The sequence below is a fragment of the Lathyrus oleraceus genome, chromosome 7 (genome assembly GCF_024323335.1).
Source record: "Lathyrus oleraceus cultivar Zhongwan6 chromosome 7, CAAS_Psat_ZW6_1.0, whole genome shotgun sequence".
NCBI lineage: Eukaryota > Viridiplantae > Streptophyta > Magnoliopsida > Fabales > Fabaceae > Lathyrus > Lathyrus oleraceus.
Genome location: NC_066585.1, coordinates 503249911 through 503255910, shown reverse-complemented (window position 1 = coordinate 503255910; position 6000 = coordinate 503249911).

Genomic DNA, 6000 nt, shown 5'->3' with positions numbered 1-6000 from the left:
ATCATCTGGAGGATCTTGAAGACGAGCAAGTCATAGCGGAATTGGAACCCAATAGAAATCCATTTCACATTGCCATTAGATTAATTTCTGTTTTTATCTTTTGTGCGATTACCTCTTTCCAGGGATTGCTTCCTGATGTAAATGCCTAATCAGAGGCCATTCAATCAATAAAATCATGTTATTCAGTATATCTCTGTTTTCATTTTCATTTTACTGTTTTGTTTGCAAAAATGACGTCCGAATTTGTGATAAACATTGCATCATGACACATAAGGGCTTTACAGGTACATGCTTAATAAACATTTAAAATTGCTGTAAATTTTAAGTGCTTTGGATCGTCTATTCAGAACAGATACCCTCGGGGCATTTCATTAAAATCCCCTGCGGACGATCGTGAATATCTTCCCCAGTGAAGTCGCCAACAGACGAATTCAGTGTCTTGACCCTGCAGAGCTGATCAGAGTGTTGGATTCTTCAATCCCCAGCAGTTTCTCACCACCGTACTTCCCCAAGCGGTTGTTTCAGGACATACACTCCCCAGTAGAGTTGATAGTACCAGACTACATATCCCCAACGGGGTTGACAGTGCCAGACTTTATCTTCCCAGCAGAAGTGGCTGCTCCTTAGAGTTCGATGCCAGATCGATAATCCCAATGCCAGATCCATGGTTTCTTTCCTTGAAGCAGAACCTCGGTACCGTATCAGTGTTTGCTCCCCCTGCTGAGTCATCTCTCGCAAATCGCGGTTGCCAGAACCATTGTAGCTTTCCTCAGCAGCAAGCTTCCAATGCCATTCTTTCCCCGATCAGAGTCTCGGTATGGCCAGAACACCGCATGGCTAGTCATCTCCCCACAGAGTTCTTTGCGCTATGCATCTCCAACAGCCTTGCCAGGGTCCAGAAGATGGTGATCATTTCTCCAGCAGATCCCTTGCCTCAGCTTGGCATTCTACCCAGCATTTCGCATCCCTGCATGTAGAATCATATTGCATTGCATCCTTCCAAATCGCGTAGCATTTCCATTTTCATGGAGCATTACGCCATTGAAAAATTCAAACATACGCATGTAAGCATAAAACATTCTCGGTATCCCAAGTGATAAGCTAGAAGTTGTTTCCAGTACTCAGACTGAAGATTGTTCATGACTTACCTTTGTTATCCCCAGCAAGTGTCATTGGCCCATGCGCCGCCTCTATTATCATTCCCTATTTCTGCCAATGCTGACAGGCATGAAGTTTTACCGGTATCCAGACCGAAGTGGCGTTCAGGCCAGTTTTCCCGGTATCCAGACCGAAGTGGCATTCAGGCCAGTTTTCCGGTATCCAGACCGAAGTGGCATTCAGGCCAGTTTTCCGGTATCCAGATCAAAGTGGCATTCAGGCCAATTTTCCGATGTTCAGATCGAAGAAGGTTCCGACGTTCAGGTCGATGCAACTTGTGGCATTCAGGCCAGTTTTCCGGTATTCAGATCGAAGTGGCATTCAGGCCAATTTTCCGATATTCAGATCGAAGTGGCATTCAGGCCAATTTTCCGACGTTCAGGTCGATGCGACTTGTGGCATCCAGGCCCACTTTCCGATGTTCAGATCGAAATCCTTTCCAGTATTCAGACTGATGAGCGGCATTCAAGCCATGGTTATTTCTGTGTTACCATTTATTTTGGTATCCAGTTTAACATTCTTTTTCGATATTCAAACTGACTCTCACCGTACCAGACGAATTCTTCTTTCAAGACCACCTCTTTGCTGATTCTGACAAACGTTGTTACTTCACTTCACTTTAGTGCAAATTTTTGGGCTTTTATTGTATTCAATCCCTTGATACCTCGAAAGTACGAAAGCAACTGCCATCTTCTTTCCGAGTCTCCAGTTGATTGAATATGGGCAGCTGTAATACCCCAAAATTTACCCTTCATTTTTCCTGAAAAAAAAAAAAAAAAAAAAAAAAGAAAACGAAAAAAAGAAAGAAAAAAAAAACGAAAAAAAAACGAAAAAAAAAAAAATTTAATTAATTAATTAATTAATTAAATAAATAAAATAAATAAATAAATAAAATATAACAAATTATTTTGGACTTGGGTCTCCCAAATTTGAGCCCACTACCCACGAAAATCAGTCTATAAATACTGAAGTTTCAGTAGAGGAAAACACACTTGGAGTTACAACTGGGAGATTCACTAGAGAAAGAAGGAAGAGAAGCAAAACCCTGAGGAAAAGATAGTGAGAGAAAAGCCAACAGAGTTCAGAGCAACCTCCAAACCCTGAAAGGAACTCAACTTGTAAACCTCACGGGCGCAACTCAATCAACCTCTCCAATCAGGTTTGCCCTATATCCATCATCTTTATGCCTTTTATTTGAATGCTCTAAATGTATGAGGTACTATGGGTGAATTTGATACCTTTTTGTGAGCCTTTTGTGAATTTTGATGGAATTATTCATGTGGTTACATTTTGATTTAGGGGCAACTCTGGGTTACCCTATTTTGTTTATTCTAACCTGTCTTGTGTTTCCATGGCATTGTTTTCTCTTGATTTCATCCTACTACTCTAACCCTTTGTCGAGTTTTGTGAGGGCACACATGGCTTTCGCAGAGACACTCGCGTGGTTTCCCACTTTATTTGTGGGATACCCCCTGGAGTTTTATTCTGATTATTCGTGTTGACTGATTTCCTTTGACGGTCCAGCTAGAGACATTTCAGGGTTTCTTGCCCCTTTAACTGCTATAGCTTCGGATCTTTATCCGTGTGGTAATTTTTTCCCTTTCTCATACTTTATCGCTTTCTTAGCTGGAAGACCTCGATAAGAGGCAATGTTTGAGCCCCTTGGTGGCATTTTACTTTGAGATACATGTTTTGTGTTTTGTATTCATATCCCTGCAGGTAGCGCGGTTCCTTCGTCAAGGACTGCCTTTTGCCCTCGAGCATCCCAAACCCTAAAACCCAAAGCAACACGTTTACTCCTTCTACTACAGGCGAGTAAGTCTCCAAAGGTCGAGCATCCGGTAGATTGCGTAGTAACGTTGTTCGTCCAAAACCCAATCCATAACCCCGTAGTTAGCCGAACTACGGCTTGCTCTGATTCTCATTCCAGATGAGATACGTAGGCATAAGACGCGATGTCTTAGCGAGCACACATCCCCCCAACCCATAGGTCAGCCGAGCTACGAAGACTCTGATTCTCATATTCAGATGAGATACGAATGCAATGGATGCGACATCCACGCGAGTCATTTTCATTTAACCCTTTTTTTTTTTTTTTTTGGTAAACAGCACAAGATAAACTCACACCCTTTAGACAAGAACTACAAAAGTGGATCCCGTAGAGTACTACGGATGCGTAGGGGTGCTAATACCTTCCCTTCGCATAACCGACTCCCGAACCCAAGATTTGGTTGCGAGACCTTGTCTTTTCCTTTCCTCTTTTCAGGTTTACTTCGAGCGTTTCCTTTCCCTCCTTTGGGATGAATAACGCACGGTGGCGACTCTTCTGTCATTTTCTTTCGCCGGTTGTTTTTTCGCACACTGTATTTTTCAGGTTGCGACAAAATGGACTCCTAATTATGAAGGCCCATATGTTGTTAAGAGAGCCTTTTCAAGCGGTGCCTTGATTCTTACAACTATGGATGGTGAAGAGTTCACTCGTCCTGTAAATGCCAATGTAGTCAAGAAATACTTCGCCTAAAAAGAAAAGAACATCTCGCTAAGCTGAAAATGCGAAAGGGCGGCTTAGGAAAAAATGAGCGTCTCGGTGGATTGAAAACCCGAAAGGGCGATCCAGGAAAAAGTTAGAGACATAAAAACAGAAAATTTATCCCGGTAGATTGAGTACCTCGCCTTGGGGAAATTTAGACAAAATTTGGGGGTTATGGCAAGTAACTGCATTCGGTTGGTCCTGTCATTGGAGTGGTTTTGAGTAAATCATTTGGTTCTGATTCATCATTCTCAACCAAAGCCAAGAGCACAGTGGATGTTGGAGTCAGTAGGGAGAGTAGTGATCATTGTATTCAATGTATCCCTTTTTAATGTAAATTACCATTTTCAACTTTATAAAGATCCATGGAGTCTTGTCATTTACAGACTACCATTCTATTAAATAAACTTGAGCTTTTTATCCAATTGTTTCTACTCTTATTTATTTCATCTAAATAAAATTGAATTTTTATGATGATAATTTGGAAGAATTAATAAATTAAAATCATATTTCTTAAGAATATGAAAGTAATCACTTTAAAACCAATTGATTTCAGTACGGAATATCAACAATAATTCAAGAACACGTAAGTCTTGAAATGCGAAGCCTTGTTGGTGTCCCTCAAGTAGTTGGTTTGGCGATAATTCCCAAATGATTCATCATTTATCCCTAGTAGAGTTGAACTGGTGATCAATCCCTTTTGCAAATTTTCCCAGCTGGGTTGAAGGCTCATATTCTCAACAATTTGGATCAGACCCCGTGTAGAGTTTTGTTTCCTGTATTCCTCGGCTGATTCCATCTTCAGATATTGAAGATCTCTGATTCCCGTTAGTATTTGTTCTTGAGCAATGTTTGACTTGGTCCCCTGCGAGGTTGTCCCTCATTTGATATGGTGTAGACCTAAAATTCCCCACAGAATTGACAACTTGGATCCTCAACAGTTTGTTTTCTCCTTTCCCCAGCTAGGGTTGAGTTATCCAGAGCCAGATTATTGGTGTTCATCCCCAGCATTTTTCTCCAGTTGGTGTTCCTATCCTATTGAGATTAGCCGAGTGTTGCTGCGATGATTCAAATCTGTGATATTTGCATCCTTTGTATGGTTTTGTCAATATATATATATATATATATATATATATATATATATATATATATATATATATATATATATATATATATATATATATATATTGGTGTTCATCCCTAGCATTTTTCTCCAGTTGGTGTTCCTATCCTGTTGAGATTAGCCGAGTGTTGCTGCGGTGATTCAAATCTGTGATATTTGCATCCTTTGTATGGTTTTGTCAACATATATATATATATATATCACTACGCCAAAAAAGACCTATGAGAGCGCTTTTTTTGGCCTTTAAAAGCGCTTAAAAGCGCTGCCGTAGGTGGCGCTGCTATAGGTTTTAGCAGCGCTTTTTGTTTACTAAAAAGCGCTGCTAAAGGTTGTCAATAGAGAGCGCTTTTTAGTAAAAAGCGCTGCTAAAGGTGGTATATAGACAACCTTTAAGAGCGCTTTTTACTAAAAAGCGCTCTCTATTGACAACCTTTAGCAGCGCTTTTGAGTAAAAAGCGCTCTTAAAGGTTGTCTATATACCACCTATAGCAGCGCTTTTTACTAAAAAGCGCTCTCTATTGACAACCTATAGCAGCGCTTTTTAGTAAAAAGCGCTCTCTATTGACAACCTATAGCAGCGCTTTTTAGTAAAAAGCGCTCTCTATTGACAACCTTTAGCAGCGCTTTTTACTAAAAAGCGCTGTCTTTTCCTCTAGTAAAATAACAAAACGCTGCCTTCAGTTTAAGCCTACCATTTCAACCTGTAATATTTTTTGGGAATAATCCCATAAACCTGTAAATCAAGCCTCTCTAATTCAAGCATTTGGAGTCATAATTCAAGCATTTGTAATTTTTTAAACCAACACAAGCAAACCAACACAAGAATGAACACATTTGGAGTCATAGTTCAAGCAAACCAACACAAGGATAGATAGGCACTGAACACATTTGGAGTCATAATTCAAGCATTTGTAATTTTTTAAAGCAAACCAACACAAGAATGAACACATTAATCTATCCATGAAATTAAAGATATCACTAAAATTATAAAGAACTATACACAAGTCAAAACTAATATGTTATACGGCCTATTTGGAGTCATAACTAATCTGTTAAAAATATAAAGAACTATACACTTGCCAACCAGAAACCATTCTTCATCAAAGTATTCATGTTATTTTGAAACCATTATATACTAATTAATCTTTTCTCAATAAAATATTGACACAATTCCTCCTTGATTTGTTCC